Genomic DNA, 26267 nt, shown 5'->3' on the forward strand with positions numbered 1-26267 from the left:
ATAGTAATGTTGAGATCTCGTGATACCCTATATGACTATAATCATGGCGACTATATGGCTAATCTCAAAGTTAAGCTGGTAAAATGGGGAAGGACCCCAATGTTGTTAATAAGCAGAATTTCAATAACCAAAATTCTTTTGTTGATAACATTGTTTTACTTTTTTCTAAAATGCTCCCATCTGGCCAGGTCTTGCCTCCATCAAGATGTTCCGGTATGTAGAGCAGGCCCTTGTGGGCTGGCACATTGATGGGGGAAACGCTCTCTTGACAGGGCTCCCAGCTGCTGGCTTCGTTCCCCATCAAAGCAATCTGCCACGCTGCAGCATGTCTTATTACGGGAGCACAGAAATTTGACTGAATTACCCCCATCCTACTCGAACTGCATTGACTTCCTCTGCAGGCCAGGAAACTGTTCAAGACTTCATGTATCATCTACAAAGCACTCACAAGTAGCACACCAGCGTACCTGGCGGCTAAGCTCCACATATCTGGTAGCACATGCTCCGTGTGCAGTAAATCACCCAACCGGCTTGAATCACAACTCGTCCACAAAGAGAGGACCTGCAAACAATTCTACGCTTGACATGCACCCACCCCGTGGAACTCGATCCTATCGTTGGCCCAGAATGCCCCCACAATTCACCAATTTTGCAAACCTTTCAAAACATAGCTCTTTCAACAACACCTGACCAAGGACTAATTCCAATGTACACGCATACCGATGCACACACCTCACAGTACTGCGCTACTGTGAAAAGATGTCAGCCCAAATGCCTGCTACCCAGACTCCGTACAGCACTCCGCTGTTCTCAAGCTAGGTCCGCGCTTTAAACTGACTTTGTTTGGAGGCTTGGAGCCATTTGGATGGGATTAGCTGGCTTGTCATCGCCCATTACATCTGGGGGTCTGATGGTTCCTGCCTTTGAATTTTACCACCTGTTGGCACAAGCGAAGTTTGAGGCCTCCTGGTATAGGACAGGCATGGTACATCTGCATGTTAAAATTGAAGAATGCCCTACTGGGGATTTGGATGTTACATCTGCACTAAAAGGAAGTTTCTATAGGTAGCCGTGCCCATTTGAACCACTTCGGGAACATTGAGTGCTTGTACAAAATGATTGGAGAAAATGGGAGCTACTGTGGTTTATGATACAGATATTTCGTCATGGCGATTTCTGAATATTGACCCCTCAACCACTAGGGTGATTCACATATCCTGGTAGAAAGCCAATATAAATGTGACATGTTTCTGAATGGTCAGTTTATTATTTTAGCAAAAAACATTACCCAGTTGCCTCCCAAATAAATTAATAAGTACACCATTGCGGGTGATGGAGCATTGACCATTCTCTGGCATAGTTGAATGTGGACAGCATGCAAGGCAAGTGGCCTACATTTCCCACTGAACCTGCATCACATCCATGCTTAAAGAATTTCGTGATTTCTAAGGTTTTAGAAGAATCGTTTCAACACTATATAAGTTAGTCAATGCATACCTGAGCCCCCATTAAAGGTCTGCTCTAAGTAGTGCTCAGATCTTCAGATAGACCTCTCTGATTTGCAATGTCAGCAAATGTGTAAATGAACTAAATAAATATTGTTGAACTCTAAATTTCAGCTCATGAACAGGACTTTCATTAAAACGATTCAGTGGAAAGATGGTCTTGATGTGGTCTCCAAGAGGGGAAAATGATTGTGGCATTTGCAAGTTTTACATGTCTCTGTATAAGGCAGACACTCTCAGCCGCCACCACCACCACGCAAGAACAATACCTTTGGGAAATTTGCCACCACCACGCAAGAACAATACCTTTGGGAAATTCAGCTTTCCACCCTGTCTGGAGAACAGATGAAGGAACACACGTGTCCTGTATAATCAGAATGATTAAGTCCCTCAAACTAAATAACAGCCTGAACCCTGATCATTGGAATGCCCTATTTTACAAGCAATTTGCAACATGTCTACTGTGATATTTGACAACCCTTTTTAACCACTTTACAAAGCAGGGACCCATAATGGAAGAGTCACACATCACTGTAATTCTAAAACCGGGCAAAGACATGAAGCTCTTTTCACCCTACTGGACTATCACTCTGATACATTTGGATGTTAAAATATAAATCGGAATATTGGCCAACCAAATCAAACTACTCCTACCAGTACTCAAAGGCCCACACAAATTGTGGTTTACCCCAACAGTAGCACTGCTGATAACATCAGCAAAGTATTCAACATCATTTACAAGGTACAAAGATTGAAGCAGAGGTCAGCAATTTCCTCACTTGAAGATGGCATTTGGCTTTCTCAACAAAATATTAATAAAATCTGCGTTCAGGGAGACAATGAACAGGATGATTCAGGCAAATCATACATTTCCAAAAGCAAGGGGGGGGGGAAGTATCATTCTTTAGTCCATTTACCTCAAAAGGGGCATAACACAGGTCTGCCCACGCTCCCAACTCCCTTTTTCTCTGGCACTGGAGCCTTTCGCCAGGCACATTAGACAACAGCCCACTTTCCATGGGGTGAGATGGGGAGTAAATGAACATACATTATATCCATTAGCAGATGATGCCCGCCTGGCACTGACAACCCCTGAGACTTCTCTGCAAGCCGTTGTTGAGGAAATTTAAACCTTTTCTCAATCCTCGGGATTGAAAGTTAATATGTTCAAATCAGTGTGCTGAACCTCAAGCTTCCAGAAAAGAAAAAATCCTGGGGAATCAGGTACAACTTCACTCGACAAACACGTCCCTGAAATACCTGAAGATTCCTTAACAGACAGGTGTTCCTTCATTTCTTTTTTTATTTGGTTGGTTGATAAAATCAACCTTTCAAATATATACAAATAATTAAGTTTTAACAGTTTCACAGTTTGCAATATTACTAACAATGTACAATTATATTAATCCCATTGCATTCATAATACAAAAAATGGATAAAACATTTAATTTCATACAAACAACTTTTATATCTCTCAACAGCTTATGATAGTGTTCTTCAGATTATCGCTTGAACTCTTAATTAAGCTATTTTGATGATTTGGGAAATATGAGATCCAAGTATTGAATTATCGCAATGCGAACAGCGAGTCTTGTGTTTGTAAAAAGCCAAAACCATATTTCGTCTGTCTCCATTTGAAGATGTTTAACAGTACAATTCTTGAATAGCATGTTTCTCTCATCCTTTATTTCCGGACACATTACAATACACTGTTGCAGTGTTTCACGCTCTGTTACATTTTTGCAAAAGCACCAATAATTTTGTTCAATTGGTATCCATTTTCTTCTCGCCATCACATCCCTAGTGGGCCATAGATTCTGCCTAAATCGCAGAAATTGGGTTCGTACATATGGGGACGGACACTTAATAAGATAGTCAGCCATGACACAAAATATTTTATGGCCAAACAATAACGTATTAAAATCTTTGTAGGTCATACAATGATTTTGGTTCATGATCCAATCATATTGATAGATTTTGAGCTTAGCCCCCTCAGGATTTTGTAGTAATTGATCTAGATCAACAGCTGCATCCGCTAAAGCATTTGCAGCACAATCGAGCCATGTTTCAGGAAACATGTATTTTGCAGTTAATAAATATCGTGCAGCTATACCCAAGATGTTCAGTGCATTAAGGCCCAGCATGGACTTTTTCAGAAAAGCAGACATTTTCCACAGAACTTGTGATGAAGCGAAATCAAACCTAATTCAAACCTAATCAATGGGAGAGGTGTACAGTTCGGAAGGTTTAAGGTTTGTTTCCAAAAGCGGGATTGAATTTTATCCCACCACATCTGGCCTTTGGGAATATTAGCTTCTGTCCCATAGATCAGAGTAGGGATCACCTTTTGTTGATAAAATACCACAGTATGCTTGATTGAGAATTTTGCAAATTTCCAAGTTATTATTGTAACGCTCACCTGATTCCCGTAGAGGCGCCGGTCTTGACTGGGCGTATACCGTATCTGCAAAGGTGATGTGTAACACACGGCTGGCTCTTTGGGCTGGACCTCTGTGCACTGTATGTCCGACTTGAAGGGTAAGATGTCTGCAGATAGAAAATATGGGATTAAGGAACTGGGTTATTGAATGTCTCTCTCTTCTTCCCTTTCTCTTCTCCTGTAGAACCCCAAAGGTTAACGCTCTCACCTTAGGTAAGTGAACGCCGTGCTCTCCATCTGCCTCGGGGCAGGGTGCTGTAACCAGTTTCTTCACTGGATAAGGGGAGCAGGCCTCTTGACTTCAGAGGACTGCTGTCCGTCGTTTACTGCACGAACGGTAAGTTTCGAGTAATTCTAATGTCTTTAAAGTCTTTAGTAATGATGTTTCTTGTTTTGCAGGGTTCCGGCGATGGCGGATGACGGGCTGAAGTGAGTTGAAGATGGAGCCCGTGTGATGAATAGAAGCGCCTGGAAGCACGTAAGTAAGCGCTTGTTGCCTGCTTCACGATGCGCTCTAACTGTCTTTTTATTTTGCAGGTACAAGTTCGGAGCGGCTGCAGGGTGCCGGAATACCCACTGGGTTAGATGTGGAAAGGAGTAATGGCACGTGAGTATTAAAGTTCCCCAATGTCTTTAAACGCACCTTGTTTTGTCTTTCAGATGCGGGATGCAGCGCCGAAGGCCTCCGGAGCGTGCGAAGAGTTGGTAAGCTTTTGTCTTTCAGATGCCGGAATGCAGTGTGAAGACCTCCGGAGCGCACGAAGAGTAGGTAAGCCTTTGTCTTTCAGATGCCGGAATGCAGCGCGAGGCGTTGGTGACAGCCGATGGACCAGGTAAGTGAAGAGCTGTCACTGAAGACCGTAATGCTAACCTGTTCTTTCTTGTCTTTATAGGTGTTGCTGAAGACTGGATTCAGGATGGTAAGCCTTCTTCCTTAGGCCCAGGATCAGATGCAGAAGACACGATGAGCGTTCTGCTGCAGAGGATGCAGAATAACGCAAAGCAAGATTCATCCATCGGGTGTGGTTTAAATAGCCTCCTGTAGTGCTTAGGTGTCTCCTTTCACAGCCACGCCTAGGTAAGAAAAGAGTTCCTGCTTTCCAGAAGAGTTCCAGTGTTCTGAATCTAGGGAGTGGCTCCTGCCCCACTCAACAGGAAAAGTAGTTCCAAACAGAAGAGGATCAGAGGCTCAGCTGGCAGGCAAGTAAGCAGCATGGTCTGCTGCAGGTAAGTCCACCCAAGCATTATGAGCCCGGCGCTTCCAGCGCTGGGACTGGGCATATTTATGAGCCTGGTGCCACTGGCGCCAGGACTGGGTCCAAAAGGTCCCAATTGGGACTGGTTGGCACTCGGAACCTGGGTTATGGATCTGCTTCCAAGGGAGTTGGGAAAACCCTGACCTTTTGGAAGCAGAGATCATGACAGTACCCCCCCTCAAGGCCCCTCCCAAACCGGGCTTCTCCGGGGGTTTTGGCTTGTCAGGAAATGTTCGGTCAAATCTTTTGATTAGGCGAGGAGCGTGGACATATTCAGCAGGTTCCCAGGATCTCTCTTGGGGGCCGTAGCCTTTCCAGTCAATTAGGTAAAATAGTTTAGATTTGGAGATCTTGGAGTCCAGAATGCTTTTGACTTCAAACTCGAGTTCTCCATCAACTAGGATAGGTTTTGGAGATTTAGTTAGTCGGGTTTGAGGTTGCACGGGTTTTAATAGAGAGACGTGGAAGACCGGATGTATCTTCATGTGCGGGGGCAAGTCCAACTTGACCGCTACTGGGTTTACTATGGTAGTGATGGAATAGGGACCAAGGTATCTTGGGTTGAATGTGCGTGGCCCTTTTAGAGGTAGATATTTGGTGGATAACCAGACTTGATCCCCTACTTGATATTGAGGGGCTTCCTTCCGATGTTGATCTGCTCCTTTCTTGTATTGTTCTTTAGCCCTTTGAAAGTGAGAAACAGCTTCCTTAAAGGCTTGGGTGATTGTAGAATGCAGGTAGTCTACTGCTGGTGTTTCAAGATCTTGGAGGGGATCCAACTCCGAGGTTCGAGGGTGACTGCCGTACAAAAGAAAAAACGGGGTTTTTCCAGTTCCCGAATGGACAGAGTTATTGTAGGCATATTCGGCTATCCAAAGGATGTCTTTCCAAGTTTTTTCAGTTTGTTGCAGCATGCAGCGTAAATACTGTTCCAGAGTTTGATTGGTCCTCTCGGTTTGTCCGTCGGTCTGAGGGTGGTGACTGGTCGATAGTCTCACATCAATTTGAGCCGACCGACAGCAACTTCGCCAAAAATGAGAAATAAATTGACTACCTTGATCCGAAATTAGAACCGAAGGAAAACCGTGCAGTCGGACGATGTTTTCGAGAAATTCTCGGGCCAGAGTTGCTGCTGTTGGCAAGCCTTTGAGCGGAATGAAATGCGCCATCTTGGAGAATAAGTCCACGATTACTAGAATCGTATTGTATCCGGAGCATGGAGGTAGATCGGTGATGAAGTCCATAGAAAGCGTATGCCAAGGGCGAGGTGGGATGTCAATAGGGTGTAAGAGGCCTGCTGGTCTTTCCTTTTGACTCTTGTTTTGGGCGCATACTCCACAGGACATTATAAAGTCTCTGATATCTTTTTTCCAAGACGGCCACCAGAAGTAGCGCTTGATCTTTTCTGAGGTCTTGGCCATACCGGGATGTCCTTCCATTAAAGAATCGTGATAACAAGAGATTACTTTTTTCTGTAAATCTGTGCTGGGTAGGTATAATCGTTCTTGGAAATACAATAAGTTGTCCTTTACTGCAAAGTCCTTTCCCTGCAGATGCCAATTCTGTATGTCTGCTGGAGTTACAAGTTGCCTGGCTTTATCCTTAACTTCCTCTATGGATTCTGTGGCGATTACACCCAGAATTCTTTGTTCGGGAATGATTGGTACAGGTTTAGGGTTGATCAAGTGTTCTTCCACTCCCATCCGAGAAAGGGCATCAGCTTTACCGTTCTTTGTACCAGGTCGATAGGTAATTATGAAGTCAAACTCGGCAAAGAATAATGCCCAACGGAGTTGTCTAGAGGATTGGGCTTTTGCGGTTTTCAAATATTGCAGGTTTCGGTGATCCGTAATCACAGTAACGGTGTGTCGGGCCCCCAGCAGATAATGCCGCCAAGCCTTAAAGGCAGACTTGATAGCCAGAAGTTCCTTGTCAGTAATCGTGTAATTGATTTCAGGAGGCGAGAATTTGCGGGACCAAAATCCCACGGGATGCAACTGATTGGTTACCGGGTCCTTTTGTGATAGAACTGCCCCCATGGCAAGGCTTGAAGCATCAGTTTCCACGATGTAGGGGAGTTCGGGGCGAGGGTGTTTTAAGATTGGTGCAGAGATAAATTTAGTCTTCAAATCCTGGAAAGCTTGTTCCGCCTCGGTAGACCATTCAAAACGTTTGTTTTTCTTTAACAAGGCAGTGATGGGCTGGACTATTCGAGAGAATTCGGGGATAAACCTGCGGTAAAAGTTAGCGAAGCCTAACATGCTTTGCACACCTTTTACGGAGGATGGTGATGGCCATTTGAGAACTGCATCGACCTTCTTTGAATCCATACGCACTCCGCCAGGTGATAATATGAATCCCAAGAATTCAACTTCAGTCACGTTGAAAACACATTTTTCCAACTTAGCGAAAAGTTTGTGTTGACGCAATCTTTCGCGGACCATTTTCACGTGTTTCCGATGTTCAGATTCCGATGAAGAATAAACGAGGATGTCGTCAATGTAAACAACAACACACACATCTATGAGCTCTCTGAGGACATCGTTCATAAAATATTGAAAGGCGGCCGGGGCATTGCAAAGTCCGAAGGGCATGACCTGATATTCAAATAGCCCATACTTGGTGCGGAAGGCCGTCTTCCATTCATCGCCCTCTTTTACTCGTACCAAGTGGTAAGCTCCTCTAAGATCCAGCTTTGTATATATGCATGCTTTTCTGACTTGGTCCAGGAGTTCAGGGATCAAAGGTAACGGATATCTATTCTTAACGGTGATCTGGTTCAGGGAGCGATAATCTATACAAGTTCTAAGGTCTCCTTCCTTTTTTGGAACGAAGAACAAAGCTGAAGAAGCAGGGGACTTGGAAGGACGAATAAACCCATTTGCCAGGTATTGATCCAGGTATTGTCGAAGGTGAAGGTTCTCAGGCTCAGTGAGGGCATAAATTCTACTACAAGGAGGAGTAGATCCAGGTATCAGGTCTATCTGGCAGTCATAAGACCTATGAGGAGGTAGAGAGTTAGCCTGATCCTTCCGGAAAACATCTTGGTATTCTAGGTATTCGGGAGGTAACTGGGGAGTCTCTGAAGAAATTGCTGCCAGTGCAACACCAGGTGGAGGGTGACAAGTAGAGACACATTCTGGAAACTGGACCGTTCTTGCTCGCCAATCGATCAGAGGATTGTGTTTCTCTAACCAAGGTATTCCTAGAATAATCTGAAACTGAGGGGCCTTGATCACATCGAACACGATCTTCTCATGGTGTCCATCTTGACTTACTAGCGTCACCTCTTGAGTGGTATGCGTTACTGGCCCGGAGGCTATCTCCGTACCATCCACCGTAGTAATGACGTCCTTTACAGCCTTGGGACAAAGAGTTAGATTCATCCTCAAAACCATTTCATGATCCACATAATTGCCGATGGCACCGCTGTCGACGTAAGCTTCAATTGCATGTAATCGATCCGGATTATCAGGGCTAATGAGGACCATAGGTATCACATCACCTTTGCAGATACGGTATACGCCCAGTCAAGACCGGCGCCTCTACGGGAATCAGGTGAGCGTTACAGAACGCAAAGCCTACCACAAAACTCCCGTCCAGGCGCTATGGAAACCTCGGATACCGACCAGCTTTCCAGAAGAGTTCCAGTGTTCTGAATCTAGGGAGTGGCTCCTGCCCCACCCAACAGGAAAAGTAGTTCCAAACAGAAGAGGATCAGAGGCTCAGCTGGCAGGCAAGTAAGCAGCATGGTCTGCTGCAGGTAAGTCCACCCAAGAATTATGAGCCCGGCGCTTCCAGCGCTGGGACTGGGCATATTTATGAGCCTGGTGCCACTGGCGCCAGGACTGGGTCCAAAAGGTCCCAATTGGGACTGGTTGGCACTCGGAACCTGGGTTATGGATCTGCTTCCAAGGGAGTTGGGAAAACCCTGACCTTTTGGAAGCAGAGATCATGACAATTATTTTCACTTGCGAAATTAGGGTCTGCAATTTACATTTTAGTTCTATCTTGTTTGTCTCAGAATTCATTGAATCAGTTATTTTAATGCTAAGGTACTTATATTGAGAAACCCTGGCAAGTTCTACATTATGGAATTTCCACTTGTAGGACCTTTGCTTGACTCTGATATTCGGTTTGCAGACCATAACTTGTGTCTTATCTGTATTTATCACCAAGTTATTCTTCCTCACATAGATGTCAAGTGCGTTTAGCATATTCTGTAAGCCAACTGGTGTTTGTGATAAGAGCACAAGATCATCGGCATATAAGTGGTGGATTTTCTGATCACCTACTCTAGGTGGATCACCCATTACTTTTAAAAATGATTCACCCATATCCAATGTAAACATGTTAAATATGGTAGAGGCCAAAATACAGCCCTGCTTAAGTGCACAATGGGTTTCAAATGGCGAGGAGAGGTTTCAATCAGTGGTCAATCTAACTTGCATTGTGTGTAAAAGCAGAATGAGCGTGCAAAGTGATTGTGGGCAATTATAATAAACCAATTTGTGATAGAGAATGGAACGGTCGATGGAGTCAAACGTGACCCGAAAATGAATAAACGCTAAGTATAGCGGTTGGTTTCGAGATGCATAAATAGCTTCAATCATATTTATGGTAATGATGTTAGGAACAGTGCCTAAACCAGTTACAAAACCGGCTTTGAACAGATCTTTTAAGTGAGCTCCTTTTGTCCATTCATTAAAATCCCTTAGTATTAGTCTGGAAATTATTTTCCTGGGAGAATCCAGGAGTGCTATGGGTCTGTAGCTCGATGGTAGCTGTCGATCGCCCTTTTTATAAATGAGGACAATAATGGAATGTCTCCAAGAAGGCGGAATAGACTGGGTGTTATTTATTGCAGTAAAAATGTTAAAGAAGATGTTTGCCCAGATTTCCAGATGCATTTTTAAGGTTTGATATGATAGACCATCAGGGCCACATGCTCTCGAACTACTAGCTCTCTTAATATAGAGTTGCACATCATCCAGATCAAATTTAACAATAAATTCTCTTGATACCACTGAGTTTAGTTCCACAGAACCTTGTGGGAGGGAATAGAGCCCTGAGAAGTGATCAATCCAAAGCTGCTCCGCTACAACGTCTGCTTGATAGATTGATAGAGAATTTGAGGACCCTGTGTAGCCTGATTTAATAGGGACCAGATTTTAGCAGTATTTTTAGATTGGAGCATTCTTAGCATTTTCACTCCATCTTGTTGGTATAAATCAGCCCGTCTGGATTGTAACCAATTCTTGTATCTAGTACACAAGCGTGCTAATATGGGTGCTCTCAGTACGAGCGGTTGTTTTAAGGCCTCTCGTTTTTTAGAACGAAACAAGGTTTTTTGCATTCTTAGCTCATGATTATAGACGTGAAGGTTTGGAAGATTGTTTTTACCTCGACTATACTTCACAAGTTTATTTTGAAATGATTGCATCATATCACAATATACAGCATTTGACAAGCTACCTCTCACTTTGTCCAAATTTTGTTCCAGCAACTACTGATTAAAATGTACTAGTGATTCTTTTCACCATCATAGTCTATTGAGACTGTGGTTCACAGTAAGAAATCCCTGTTGATAATGGCTCCCCCTATATGATTTGCTGTTTGACATGATCCATTTGGTTGTCAGCTGATCTTGATCACTAGTATTAGTTTCAATAATACAAAAATCCAGAATTGCTTGTAGAAGAGCGACGTTGACGTATATATAATCTATAGTAGAGTGACTCGCTCCCCTTCGCCAAGTCGGTGTTGATGGAATATCTGATTTAAATGCTCCATTAAGCCTACACAGATTATGTGATTTCGTGAAAAGATTCCACTTCAGCAGTATGGTCTTATTAGATGGCAGTTTCTCAGAAACACAGTTAATGTTAAAATCACCTGCGATTGTTACATAATTTACCGTGGGTTCAAGAGTGATCATTGCAAGCAGTTCAGTGAGGTCTTTAAAGAAGCAGGTGTCAGATATTCCCACAGGATTCCAATACAAGTTAATCACAGCAAAACCATAAATTTGAATGTAGATCTTTGTCATTTGCATAAAGCTATTTGGCGTAGCCCAATACTCAGATTTTATACCACTAACCCTTTTTACTGCAGTGAGTAGACCAGCAGTGGGTCTTCCTCGATTTGTCTTTTTAGCAGGATTCAAATAAATAACATACTTGTCCCATATCGGGACCTTTGTAAGCCAAGTCTCTTGCAGTAGTATAATATTAAATCTATCTAAAGAATTTTCGTTGTTATTTAGCAAATGCTTGAATCCTCTGGTGTTCCAACTGAGCAACGAGACATCTAGATCATGTGTTGGTACATCTAGTTACTTAGAGGATCCATTGCATTTACACACACACACACACACGCATTTTGATTTCTCATGGACTAATTTCTATCCGAAGTGAGGAGGAGTTCTTGTTCCCTGACTGCTAATTTCTGGTGTAAAATACGAGGGGCAGTTGGTGTTAAAACCTCTGTATACATGTCAAAGCCCAGCACATATAGTTGATTTTTGGCCAGCCAGATCGCATTTTGAATGACTCGAGAGTTCATCCAAATTCTGACCAAATTTAATCTAGGTGCGTTTGGAAATTCGACTAGTGCAATATCAGAGGAAACAATATCCTCCAACTGAGGAATATCTGAGAATACTGCTCGCATGGGCTTGATCTGCATTTCAGGTTTAGAAAATGGGCTGCAGGCCGCTTTAGATGGTTAGGGAAAGTTTTGTTATTATTTATCTTTGGTTCTTCTTGATTGGACCCAACACTGCTTGAGATAGGGCTTATTTCCCTATTTGAGACTAGCACTGCTTTTATTAATTGAATTATATCCGGTGCTAAATCTGCTAGGAGGGAGCCATTCTTTCCTTGTGTTTTAGAGTGTTCAGCATCGGACGGAACAATTGAAATTTCTGATTTTGAGGCATTACCACATGTCTCATCATCATTCAGGCAACCACCGTCAGCCGGAGAAGGCCGGACACTGTGCCGCTTGGTTGGGATGTCTGCATGCAGCGGTACGTGAATATCTATATATCTTTCCTTGCCACCTTGTCCTACGTTGCTGGGGGGATTATCAGGTGTAATTTGCTTCCCCACTATTGGGAGAAGTGGATGGCCGGCCATATAAACGTCTACAGCTCTCCTAATTTCCTGCTGATGGCCATCAGATGCATCTTGGTTGTGTGTTATCATCAGAGCTTTTTGCTCCTTCTCGAGCTGATACCACTTCAACTAGTTCATCCAAAGGCGCATTGGGCAAAAACTTCTTGTTCGCATTGGTCAGCTGGTGAGTAGCTCAAGCATGAGCTTGCAGTTGGTATTTTTTTGAAAGAGCATTTGAGGCCATTACATAGCTTTTATTAGGTATCTTAATGACTTTGAAAAATTGCTTCGTGTTTGTTGAGACCTTTATCTTCGAGTCTTTTTGATTTTTAGGCAACTTTGTCTGTGCGGGAGCTTGAGATTTCCTTTTGGATGAATTGGCGAAGATTGTATATGTATTTTTAGAGGGAACCAGGGCCGCAGATTGGCTACATGGAGTCATACTGATATCAGCTTTGGGTTGGCCGGCAATTTCATAAATAATTCCATCATGAAATGGAACCAGCGTACTCAGTTTGGGGTGTATTTGTAATGTGTTAACCTATGGATCACTTATTTGTTTATTTTCACATGAAGGCGTTTGGCAGGAGACTGTGGCTCTCACAATAGTCACTTTGGGTTCGGACTGCGCTTCTCCCGACTTCCGGCTCAACCAATTGCCTGTTTCTTTTTGCCATAAAATGATTTGTTCAATTAGTTTTGATTGAAAGGAAAGTTTATTTATTAAAAGACTCATATAATTTGCTCAGAGGGAGCATCGTTAAATTCATGGCGTTGAGTGTTATTTCTACTAATTCTGTAGCAGAATCCAATTTTGGGGAACTATAATGATTTACAGTAGGGCCAGAGTGTCTCTGTGGCATGGGCGCATAGGAGGAGGCCACTAAGTCTGAATTCGATTTATCATCTTCATCGAACAGAATAGAGGAGTCTGATAAATTTAGGGACTGGCAGTGAGCCGAAAATTGAGAGGCACTTGAGTCCAGGGCAATTATAGCAATGTCTGGAGACACATTTAAACAAGGGGTAATATTGTTGTCCATTCCAGTAGTGGGAGGACCATTTTCCAAAAGAGCACTGTCCGTCATTGAGTCAACGATTTCGGCACACCATTGGCTAAATTCAAACTTGCTGCCTTTGGTGTCCCAGCTGGGATGCAGTTTGTCAGATCCGAGCAGGGTTGCAGGTCCTTGCAAAATGTGTGTATGTCCGATGCCAGAGAGTAAAAGGGAACGATTTTAACAGCTGTAGGTGCTCTTTTTTCCATTGGAGTAGATGACGAGTGATTTAGAGTTTGCTTCTGCGACCCGAGTGATTGAGACCTTGGTCTAGACGCTCGATCTAGCGGAGAGTGAATTGCAGGCATACCTGTTTTTAGAGTGGGCACTTTAAACTGGAGCATCGCACCCCAACAGCAGATTCAGGGGCGTAAATATAAATTGGACCTCTACCACTCCGCCGCTACTACGTGGCAAAGAGGTACTTCCAGGTATTTCGCCTGGTGAGCGTGCGATCGCAATTTCAACTCTTTTACGCCCTAAGGGGCGGGGCTTCCAATGTTTTGCCGTACAACGGCGCTTTGCTCATCAGGTAAAAAGAGAAAAGGTATAAATATAGGAATATACGTGTATATAACACAGTAATGAGGTTCAGGTAAGTCTAAAGTCTTTGTAGAATGTAGGCAGTAGTGAAAGTATACCGTGAAAAGACGATGGAGTCAGAGCTCGCAGCAATTATCCACAGCAGCCAGCGGGAGAGGCAAATAGGTATTGCCAGGTACCTCGCCTGCTGCGCGCGCGCGCTGTTGTGTGCGCGATCGCAATTTCAAGTCTTTCACGCCCTAAGGGGCGGGGCTTCTAATGTTTTGCCGTACAACGGCGCTTTTCTCACATGAAAAGACGATGGAGTCAGAGCTCGCAGCAATTATCCACAGCAGCCAGCGGGAGAGGCAACGAGGTACTTCCAGGTACTTCGCCTGCAATATCGGGCTCATGTGTCTCCAGTGTTTGAGCAGATGTAAGGGTGTGTATAACACATGGGTGGGAAGAACACTCTCTTATGGGTACCACACATTTTTGATCTACAGAGCTGACCTCCTTTGCCTCTGAAAAGAAATCCAATGTTTAGTATGGCAGGGCAAGAAACATTACTTTTAAGACTAAGAGAAAAGGGAGGACTAGTGGGTCCGGTAATAATGGGATATTTTAAAGCCATGGACATTCAAATGATGGGGGAATTATTTAAATCACTTCAGAGAAGTTGTGTTGCTTCTCAGAGAAGGTGGCGGGCAGACTGATATATTAAGTAAAAACACTGGCTCCTTAATCATTTTAGGGCTCAAAGGGCCTCATCAGGGGTTGGGCGGAGTGGTAAAAATACAGCGGTAACACTATTACCACCACATTACTGCTCCGTCCAATCCTGAGTTTGGCAGAGAGTCGGAGCACTCACCTGCAGCTCTGAGCTGGGGGTGAATGAGACGACTTTCTTCCCATTTTCGGTGCATTTACCATGGTGCAATTTGCATCGTGGTAATTGTGCTTAAAATGCCCATAGAGTCCTATGGACTCAAAATAAATTTGGATTGACAACGGTACTGTAACTTGGGATCCAGCGCTAATAGCGCCGGACAAAGTTGCGGAAACGCTAATTGCTTAGGGCGGTATCCTGGCAGATTTACCACCGGGATACCGCCCAACTCTTGATAAGGTCCAAACTCTGTACATTACTCCTAATACCAGGATATTGTACACCATATAGGGTGGGGTCTGGCAAGATAAAAATATCTCTTCCTTCCCCTCTCTGTTTATTCCCCTTCTGGATAAACTAGCATTTGCAGCAGGTTTGGACTTACATAGGGGTCAAAGATGGAAGACTGAGGGATGTCACCAAATGGGAGATCATTTTCACAACAATAGTATCGAGGGATTCTTGGAATGCAAACATGAATTTAAGTTACAAATCAGGGAAGACTACATTATTTGCAACTTCGACATGGGTGCTCAATCATGCTAATAAAAGGGGTGGATCACGACAGCTGACCTTGCTAAAACAAAACGCCAGAAGGCGTGTTCAACTAAGGATTGAATCTCCAGGCTCTATAAAACTTCCACCTCGGATAGGCAAGCAAGCCCGACAAATATATGTAAGCATGGCAGAGTGCCTTGGGCTTAGAACTAAACTCACAAGACTGGGAACACATCTGGTATAAAATTCGGAAAACAGCAATCTCAGCTCATGCCATAGATGTACATTGTAAATTTAGTAATACATGGTACTGTACTCTGGCTTTGCTGAAAAGGCAATAGTCAAATAAATTAGATTTATGTTGGAGGGGATGAGGGAATAAAGGATCACTCTACCATGTTCGGGGAGAATGTCCTGCCATGCCTTGAAAAAGGATCTAGTATTGGGGAGATACTAGGGAACCCCAACCCAGAAGACCCAGGTTTCCTACTATTAGGCAATACACCAACAAGCGTCAATGAAGTTTTCCTTCTGGATTCCAGTTTGGTTTTCCTCTTTTGCTGCTTTAGCCACAGTCTATCCAGCACTCAGAGGATCAGTGAATCACATCCTGCTTTCCTCTGGAGTCGCTCACACCACCTTCATAGGTTTGTATGAACGGTTATAAAGATGGATTTACAGGAAAAGCCTGCCATTTTACATCGCCCACAGCCATAGAGTATAATAGCTACATCAACTTTTCCATAGATACAACTACGAATCCGAGCTTTCAACCCTCAGTGGGGTGTCATATAGCTTGAGAGTGGACATTTTCAGAAGAGCCAAAAATCACATCCACAAATAAGGGTGGAATACAAAAGTAGATGCATACTTCCTTGACACTGTGGTTATCAGTGTCTTCAACATATATGCGCAAGCAAAAGTAAGGGTAGAATATGACGCAATACTGTAAAGGTTGTGAGAACCATTCAGGATGCCAAACAGAAAACATGGAGACACACCCTAACATGTTTTGAAGGGACTATGAGTGGCCCCACTGACGAATGGCTGAATATGTAATCAGTAACATGAGTTGTGACTCCTAACCATACTTTCCTCAAACAGATAAAAAAGGTATGGCCTTTGTGGCAAATCCTTCGATGTCATCCCTTCTCCCCTACGGGGAGCCCCTTCCCATGAGGCCAGGGAAGTGAGGCCACTACCCGATAGTCCCCCTCAGGGTGGTACTCAGTGGCTGGATCTCATGGGGAGGGACTCCCCCTATCGGACAGGGACGACTATCTGGGGAGAACGCGGTATACTTCACCTCAATCCCCCTCACCCAACCCTCCTTTACCTTGCCACCCCATGTACATGTGTCATGTAGATAGTAACAACAGTACTGGGTCGAGGAAGAACATAGTCGACCCAAGAGAGATCTAAAGTAAAGGTACTGGGACTAAGAAAAGTCAGGTTTACATTATAGAGCGCTCTCAGGGAAGTACTGGGACGAGGAGGAAGGGTGGAGGCATGAAGAGCGATCCTCAAAACACTATAGAGCCATCTAGTGCTTCAGGGGTCCTGATTGGCCAATGTCAATACAAAATAGAGGGAAAACCAAACGGAGAGAGAGGCTCTCCCTGGAAGAACTGCAAGTGCAGACACCGACCGGAGCGAAGAAACAACAGCATTGCTAGCTCGAACCCAGACGGACAGGCGGAAGGGTTCCAAATAGGTCCAGAGAGGAAGGACCAACCGGCGAGCAGGGAACTCCTGCGTCCAGGCAAAAGTAGTGGCAGAGATGTGTTGCACAGGGAGGTGTAAGGAACTTATGGTGGCTACAGTAAAGACAGAAACAAGTGATCACCGTTCAAGGGCATTTATTAAACCTAAATCTAAGGTGGCAGCAAGCTACAACCATCAAATAATAATAAGGCTGTTGTAGGGGCTTCTTGTCAACAAAAAGGGCCTATAGTAAAAAAAAGAAATATTGCCAATCCTTACACTTAATACAAATAAAGAGTGTGGGATAAATAAAGAGAAAGCAGTGTTCACAAATGATAAGTCAGGGTGTGTTAGCCGGGGGTCTCCTTTCCCCACATTTTGAGCATGGGAAAAGGCGTCCTGAGCACAGCACACGCTCGAGCTTTCCCATTTCCCAGCAAGAGCCAACAGTTCCGCTCTCAGGTATCAGGACTTTCAGTGGCTAAGTCTCTTTTCTACAAAAGGTCTCTTGCCTCTGAGAACCTGATGTGTTCCCAAAATAATAAACAAAAGTTCCTTTCTGCTTACACATTGGGTGATGGCGTTACACCCTTGGATCCCTCTCTTCCAGGCTTAGACCCTTCTCGAATGTTAGCCTCCGTTGGGTTCACTACGGCTTCCAACAAAATCTCATTTGTGACATTCATGAATGTTAATGTCTGTGGACACCTTTCTGCCGGGTTCACTCTTGTCAACACACTATTTATCGCAGCATCAGACTTCGACCCCTTTTCATCGGCAACCCTTCGTCGGGTTCACCCTTGCCAAGTTTGTCAATCACAATTCCTTGAACAATTCTTACGATGCAGGATTTACTTCCCTTAGCTTCACAATCATCTGTTGCTCAAAGACTTTAGACTGTACAGAGGATTTTACAAGACCCCTGTATGACCACTTTGTCCCCTTTCTCACCTTTCCCAAGGCCTTCTGGTAATGGTAGTTTCAACAAAAGGGTAATCACCAAGAGTTTCCCGTGTGAGCACCCACGTGGTGCCTGACTCCTCTGTAGCTGGTTTCCCCTCTGGTATTTACAGTTCTTTGTACTTTCTTCAATTAGCCATTTGTTACTTTTGTTCAACACAGTTCGATTTCTTTTTATCGGCTCTCCACTCGACTCACCGGCTGTGATCAACCGCTTGGCTTTGCTTGTCTCTGGAGTCAAGGCCGGTACCACGGTGGCAAGCGTCTAGCCTCGGCTTCGTTATCAGCAGAGGAGGGCCCTGTGTACCGTTGACATATGCTGGCTATTGTTCGCGGTTTTAAGATTCCTTCTGCAGCGGTTTAAAGGGCCTTGGTCAGAACGGGCAAGGTCACTTCTCTCCTGGTTACCCTCACGATTCGTTCCGTCTTTCTCCTTCTCTTGAACTGCCCTGCTGAATTAGTTCTTGCTCGTGTTCTGCTCTTGTGCTCCATCTTTTATCCCTGTGGGCAAGGGAAAGGGCTGTCAGGTGTGTGTGATTCTGGCCAATTGCTGACTTTGCCTGACCCTTGTATTGGGACATGTCAGGAAAACGGCTCTGGTGGTTGTCATCTTTCGTGGTGTGCAAAAGTGTTCGTTTAAGAAAAGGGGGACAGGGGGCAGAGTGTTTGAGTATCCTACGGGGTAGGATGGGGAAAAGGTGTTATAAGAAGGCGGATATTGCGTCTCATCCATCTGTGTCCCAGAGTCACTGCAGAGTCACTGCAGAGTCACTGCAGCTCCCAGAGAGTCACAGGAGATCGCAGAGAACACAGAGAAGCACACAGGAGAGCCCAAAGCCAACCAGAGAGGTCAGACAAACACCCTAGAGATACCTGGGTGAAGGGGACGGTTGGTGAGGCGGCAAAAGAAAGTGAAGTACAGGTCTGGGACCTGCACCCACTTGAGAAAAGCATCACAAGCCCTCTTCTTCAACGCAGGACCTGGCAGAGGTGTGAGCCAGGATTGCCAGAGCAAGAAGAAAGAAAAACACAGGTCTGGGACCCACATCCAATTGAGAAGAGCTTTATGAGTCCCCTTCTTCAGCGCAGTACATGGCAGAGGTGTGAGCTAAGACTGCCAGAGCAATCATGAAGACAAGCACGGGTCTGGAAGAAGAGCCTGATTGCAAGACCATACTTGACAGGGTAGTGAATCAAGTTGGGCCAAGCCAGGGGAAGTGAGATATACCCCCTGGTACTGTGAATTGTGCGAACAGTGGTAAAGACCATAAGAAGGGCCTGGGGAAGGGAGTAATCCCCCAACTTGTGTGAACTGCGGTGAAGGGCCTGTGGAAGGGAGTCATTCCCCAAACTTGTGCGAACTGTCGTAAAGAGCCTAAGAAGGGCCTGGGGAAGGGAGTCATTACCCCAACTTGTGTGAACTGTGTTAAAGGGCCTGGGGAAAGGGGTCATTCCCCCAGTCTTCTTGAACTGCAGAAATGGGCCTGGAAAGAGTCTGGGGAAAGTAAGATATCCCCCCTGCTATGGTGGAATTATAAGCAAAGAGTAAACAGGGGAATTAAGCCATGCCCCCTGGTGTTATCTATCGTAAAGCGAAGTCAAGGAAGGCCATGGGAAGGGAGTCATTCCCTGGGCACTGTGAAAGTGTTGAACACAAGATACCTGGAGAAGGGAGGCATTCTCCATGGACGCAATAGTGGAGTGAATTATGAGTAATAAGGGATGATGTCAGTTTGGAACTGAGAACTTTACACCACAAGCTGGAACTTTGTTTTGTATCTTGGAAAGGAACTGAGACCTGGGGAATGTAGTCATTCTATCATGCAAATTTACTACCTGCAATTGGAACGATAGACGAATGTCCAGAAGAAGGGAGCTATTCTTCTGGACCAAGAAGATCCATTTCCTCTTTAGTATTAGTTACAAGTGTGGGGGACATAAGTAGGCAATTTGACACACAGCGGTGGACTCTTTTCTTTTACTTGGACATTCAGACCGAATCCTTAGTTCCTTTGTTGAGGCAGGAAAACCCCCTTTTAGAGTTAGGGAGAGTTAAGTTTCCTCTACCTAGCATTCAGGAAACTCCTCAAATCATGGCTCTTCACAGCGTAACTACAACAGCGATGCACAAGAATGCCCACCCCGCTAAACAACGATGAATAAAGATACCAACCTCGGTAACTCCCAAAATGGACATACACAGAACCCAAAGAACAGACCCCACGACAGACCATAAGACATTATGAGTAATAGCCACAAAAGGAGGACACTATAGACTGATCACATACTTAGACCTAGACGAAAGCCCTTAAATGACTCATCCACTGCCTCCCGGCCGCACCATATCCAAACTCCCAGAAGACACATTTAGATAGAAAGTTTATAAGAAGGGACCACAACACCTGCTCCGAACACCCAAGGGGGACCACCAACTTAAAACCCAACCCACAACACTTACTCCATCAGAATTAGAACACTTACCGAGCGGGTCAGAATAGCACAAGGAGCGCGTCAGACAAACCCAAAACACTGCCAGGCGTAACCCTTTCGCCCATCCTGACGAGATTGGGAATATTAGCGAGCGCCACACTCGGACAGAGCTCTGAATGTTAGCATGTTAAACTTCATATAACCCACTAACAAAAAACTCAGCATTTCTGCAGACTTGTCTCACTCAAAAATCTCACACAACCATCTCTCGTACAGCAACCTGCACACATTTCACAACACTGCAACAACACATTAGCCGCACCTGCAGCACACGAGGACTGATATCGATCCGATACTCGAACCAAGGCTCAGCACCCGGTGTATACAGAGTTGAAGCTGCCAACAGAACACCACTCCTCTCACTATCCTACTCCCGCTTCACCTACTAACCCACCCCATCTTTTCATTTGCAGATCCGCCAGAGCGCCTGGGGACCAACTCCGTTGGTGACGGTGCACGGTACAAATACATTTAACATTTAACTTTACTAAATAAAAGATTAAACCAACAACCATGCCACCTGTGTGTCAGTCTCCGCCTTCTGCACCCTGACACCGTATTAAAATAAATCCAGTACAGGTGGGGCATTTAGACAAGGAAGGTCCGGCAGTCATTTGGTTGATGAAGCCCTTAGCCAGTTTCTTACAAAAGAAAAGCGCTTGAAGAAGATCACCCAGGAACATCTGAAAAACAATGGCTGATTTGAGAAAGTCGAAAATATGCAATAGATCCAAAGGGGTGTGAGATACAAGGAAAAGCTATAAGAAGCTGATGAAGGCAAAGAAACAATTGGCAACAAAAAGTAAATAGGCCCACCCAAAAGAAGCAGTCCATGAATTAAGAAAATATAGTGAACATTTGGGCGTGGATAGCAAAGGAAATCGGTGACAAATGAAAGCATATGGACATACAAATTTCAGAATCAGACTGGGTATAGCATTACACCTGAATTTGGAATACTTCCCAAGGTGCAAGGCATTATCAAAACATGCCTGAAAAAAACACACATCATTAATCCAAGAGAACATCAGGAAGGTATGTCTAATGAAACCTTCGGCATAGAAGTGGCAAGCCTCATTCCGCGTCACGGCATGGTCGCAGGAGGGTCACGGCAGGTCGGTCGCGGGCACAGCACATAGGGAGACTTGGACTTGGGGCGAACGCAGGAGACGGCCGCTGCCATGCCGTTTTCCACATATATATAATTAAATAACTTGCTGTTGTGCACACTGTTGCAGAGTGAACCCCTGGGAGCATGGAAGCTCCCAGGATGTTGTCATGGGTCACGTGGCAGTCGTTCTTGTTGCACCATGCTGGTGCTGCGCTGCAGGTGCTGGGCCCACGGACGGGGCAACGCTGTCCTTGTGGGTCCCCCAACCATGTGAGGCGAGTTGGGGAGGCGACCCCGGCCTGGGTGCCCACAGAGCCGGGGCCGCGTTGAGCTACGTGTGCGGAACTCCGGTGGACCGGAGCGGGTGGGATGAACCCCCACCCATGAATGTGCGGCGTGATCGCCGCACCAGTGTGTGTACTGTCGGGTGCCACCCGACCCCAGTATGGGGCTGCCCGGTGGACAGATCAGCCCCTAACAATGGCGACGAAGGTGGGATGTCGGGCCCCGCATGTCCCGAAGATCACATGCGGAGGAAAACAGGGTGGGCGAGCGGCCCGCCCGTCCCCTGAGGGGGACGGAAAAGTCTGAGCCATGGGCGCATGGAGCTGCGTCAGCGATCGCCGCTCGGGGGGAAGTGCTGCGGCGGCCACAGGAGGAGGGAAGCTGTTTCCCCCACACTCCCGTGGGGAAGAGAGTGTCCGCGGCGTCGGCCGCAGAGAAGGTGCTGCCCCTCCCCCACCCGCGAGCGGAGGGGAGGAGCGAACAAAGGACTGCGGGCCGACTCCAACGGGGCCCGCGAAGGAGTGACGGTTGTCGGCCGCTGCCCCCAACCATGTGGGGGAGGTGAGATCTGCGGCGTCGGCCGCGTGCGTGGTGGCCACCCCCCCCTAAGTGAAGGCGGGCCAACCCCACCAGGGCCCGCAAACCGGGAGGAAGCTCACGGCAGCCCCCAAGTGTCAAGGGCGTGCCGCGGCAGAAAAAATAAAAAAAAGACGAAGATGCAGGCCCAAACCCAACAGGGCCTGCAACAGGAACAAAGGGAGTGGACTGCCAGCCCCCTCCCCCACGGACTGGAAGACGAGGCGGCCCCCACTGAACTTCCCCAGTGAGGGAAGGAAGATGTGGCCTCCCCCGCTACAACAAGGAGGATGCAGCCTCTGCCGCCCCTGAGAGGGGGAGGGTCCTCCCCGCGAGGGGAATGGGCCCCCACCAAGAAACTCTGCGGGCCGGAGCCACAATAAGATGCCAGGCGGCTCCCCCACAGCCCTCCGTCCGGGAGGAGATGAGCGGCATCCGCCGCAATGGTGAGGGGAGCTGCCCCCTCCCCCGCAATCTGGCCCCAGGCGGTATGAACAGCACGGGTGCGGCCTGCGATGGGGAGGAGATGGGTGCCCCTCCCAGGAGGACATGAAGCAGCTGGGGCCGCAATGAGGGGGTGAGCTGCCTGCCCCTCCCCCACCCGAGGGTCGCAGAGCACAAAGGCGGGCCCACCCTCAACTGGGCCCGCAAAGAGGAGGGCAACAAGGGGCATGCCGTCAGTGGTGCCCTGATGCCATCACAGGAGCACCTAGACCATGGACGTGGCTGATGTGGCCGCTGGGCCTCCCCAGATGCGGCTTTGCCGGTTTATGTGCAGTGACTGTCCGGAACGAACTCTGGTGAGGGTGCGAGCTGGTTTCCGGCGAATCCATGCAGAAGATGGACATCATAATTGACACTCCCTGGAAGACTGTGAGCCTGCAGACATGGAGTTGCTTAAAATGGCCCAGTTGGTGGGCAATCTAGTGTGGTGCACACCTGTAGACTTGGATGCTTTATGTTTGTGCCAGTAGCCCTCAGTGGTGCCGTTCAGGGACATGAGAGTCACTCACGCAGGATAATATAGGGTGTGTAAAATAATAGAGTGGCTCAAGTAGTAGTAGTATGTAGTTAGTGTATATGTTATTTTGTTGTTTATTAAAAAATGGAGTGGTGTTGCAGAGTGAACCCCTGGAAGCATGGAAGTTCCCAGGATGTTGTTATGGGTCACGTGGCAGTAGCCACGTGACCAACATAATAAAAGAAGCGAGCCGCTTCCGGCTCGCCAGTCACTCCCATTCTGGCTCCAGCGTCGTTCTTGTTGCACCATGCTGGTGCTGCGCTGCAGGTGCTGGGCCCACGGACGGGGCCCAGCTTGAGGACGGTGCCCCTGCCGGGCAACGCCGTCCGGACGGTGCCCCTGCCGGGCAACGCCGTCCTTGTGGGTCCCCCAACCATGTCAGGTGGGTTGGGGAGGCGACCCCGGCCTGGGTGCCCCCAGAGCCAGGGCCGCGGTGAGCCGGGTGCTCCCGGCTACGTGTGCGGAGCTCCGGTGGACCGGAGCGGGTGGGATGAAACCCCACCCATGAATGTGCGGCTTGATCGCCGCACCAGTGTGTGTACTGTCGGGTGCCACCCGACCCGAGTATGGGGCTGTCCGGTGGACTGGATCAGCCCCTAACACACACCAGCCGGGTATCAGTGAAAGGAATACTTTATCACAAATATAATGAAGTACTGTTCAGTAGTCATTAGATTCATGAGTATTCGTTGAATTAAATGTGTTACACTTGAATGAATCTGCATTTTTTCAATGGGAACGAAGGTCGGGTCAGGAGAGTGATTATGTGTCACACGCCCTCGGACGTACAGCTGATGAATCAAATCTACAGAGGGAAAAGCCAGGGAACCATGCAACGCTGCACCAAGACAGCATGCAAGGAGTCATGCCATTGCCGACATTTACTCAAACTCCTGATGAGCCAGCAGGCCCTTGGAACCAATGGAAATCTCAATTCCAGACATATTTGGAAGCAGTAGATGGGGCAGAGGGTTCATAGTGATAATATCGAATACAAAAATGTCGAAAGTCATTTTTTTGAAAAAAAATAGAATTTCTTTTTCACTACGTTTTTTATTTGAAATGGGGGGGCTTCCCCCTAAACCCCCTTTTTAAATTTTTTTTGTTTTTATCTTTTTTTTACTCACGAAACCCCCAATATAAAATATATAAATAAAAAAAGAAAGAATTCAATTTTTTTTTTGACATTGTTTTTTCGAAATTATTGTCTTTCGACATTTTTTTTCTCGATATTATGACTGACCACCGGGGCAGAGTTCATGCCTGAGGGGAAATCTGCATCACTAAGGAATGCACTGGGCACAGAAGGCTAAAGACTGTTTGTGTTAGCAGAGGTATCATGGAAACCTAACGGGTCAGCTCACAACAACGCATGCAAAGAGGCGATGGCCAGGCTGGAGTCCCGTTTTGGGAGGGTCCCCAATATAGTGCTTGAACATCAGAAGTTCTACACCAGGCTCCAAACAACTGCAGACTCCATTGATGACTTTGTAACGGCACTGAAGGAGCTAGCGAGCATGTGCACCTTCCGCAACATGGCCTATCAACTCATCCGGGACCAACTCGTCATGCATTGTCACAACACCAAAATGCAGAAGCCTTAAGGATGACCCGCAATCCCACACTGGAGCAAGTATTCACTATAACAAACATGGTTGAACGATCATTGCGATCCATAAGAGAAGTGAGTCAAGCGAGTGTTAAGGAAGAGGTGTGCATAGTGAAAAGGCAGCCCACGAGACAAGAACGAGAAAGAAGATTGTCCGCCGATTGCAGACCAGGGGATGAGCCTCAAAGAAGATGCCCACAAGACAAAAAGCGACCATGGAAAAGTACAAAATGTTTCTGATGCAGCGATCAGAATCATGTAGCCAGTGACAAATTGTGTCCAGCAACAGGCAGAGAGTGTGCGGAAAGTCACAATATTGGTCACTTTGCAACCATGTGCAACTCCAGAAGATGCTGTATGGTTGCAGCTGTGCAGAACAACTCGGATGACTATGATCCCAGTGAGCAGTTCAAACAGATCATACTCAGCATCCAGTATAAAAGAGCTGGGAGCAGGAAACCCTATTACATGATCAATATAGACAAAACGAGCAACAAGGTGTTAGCAGATTCAGGTTCAGATTCCACCATTCTACCAAACACACATACTTTTTTCCCAAGCTTAGAGGTTGTCTCCATGCACCAGATGTTAATCCAGGTGCAGGCAGAGGGCACAAAATGTATCTGACTGGGTTCAGGAGAAGCACAGTATCATTCATGGAACACGCTGCATTTATCAAGGTGTATCTAACGGAGAAAGACCTAGCAGTCCTAGGTTGGGAAAACCAGAGACACCTGGAAATCAAATTAGACATGTGTCTATCCGAACCAGTATTTATTGTTCACCAACAATCAGCATTAAGTCTACTCAATTTCCAGAGGGACATCTTCCGGGATGAACTGGGAATGCTAAAACAGTTACATGCACAGGATAATGCTATCTGATGATTCCAGAGTAGTAAAGCACAAGGTCAGTTCTGCTCCCCTGATGGCGCAGAAAGAACTCAAGTTGCTCCTTGCAGAGCTACTTGACCAGGGCATCATCGGGCCAGTGGAGGCTATGGAGTGGTGAAGCCCTATTGTCCTCAAGAAAAAACAAGACAGCATAAAATTGCGGATGTCCGTAGACCTTCGCAGTCTAAGCATGTACATCGTAGTAGACTCTTACTCGTTACCGAACATCACCAAACTACTGTTACTGGTCCAAGATGCAAGATTATTCATGAAGCTAGACCTGAAAATAACATACCACCAAATCCATCTCCATCCGGACTTCAAAAACCTTA

The sequence above is a fragment of the Ambystoma mexicanum genome, chromosome 5p (genome assembly GCF_040938575.1).
Source record: "Ambystoma mexicanum isolate Mex_15411 chromosome 5p, UKY_AmexF1_1, whole genome shotgun sequence".
NCBI classification, from domain to species: domain Eukaryota; kingdom Metazoa; phylum Chordata; class Amphibia; order Caudata; family Ambystomatidae; genus Ambystoma; species Ambystoma mexicanum.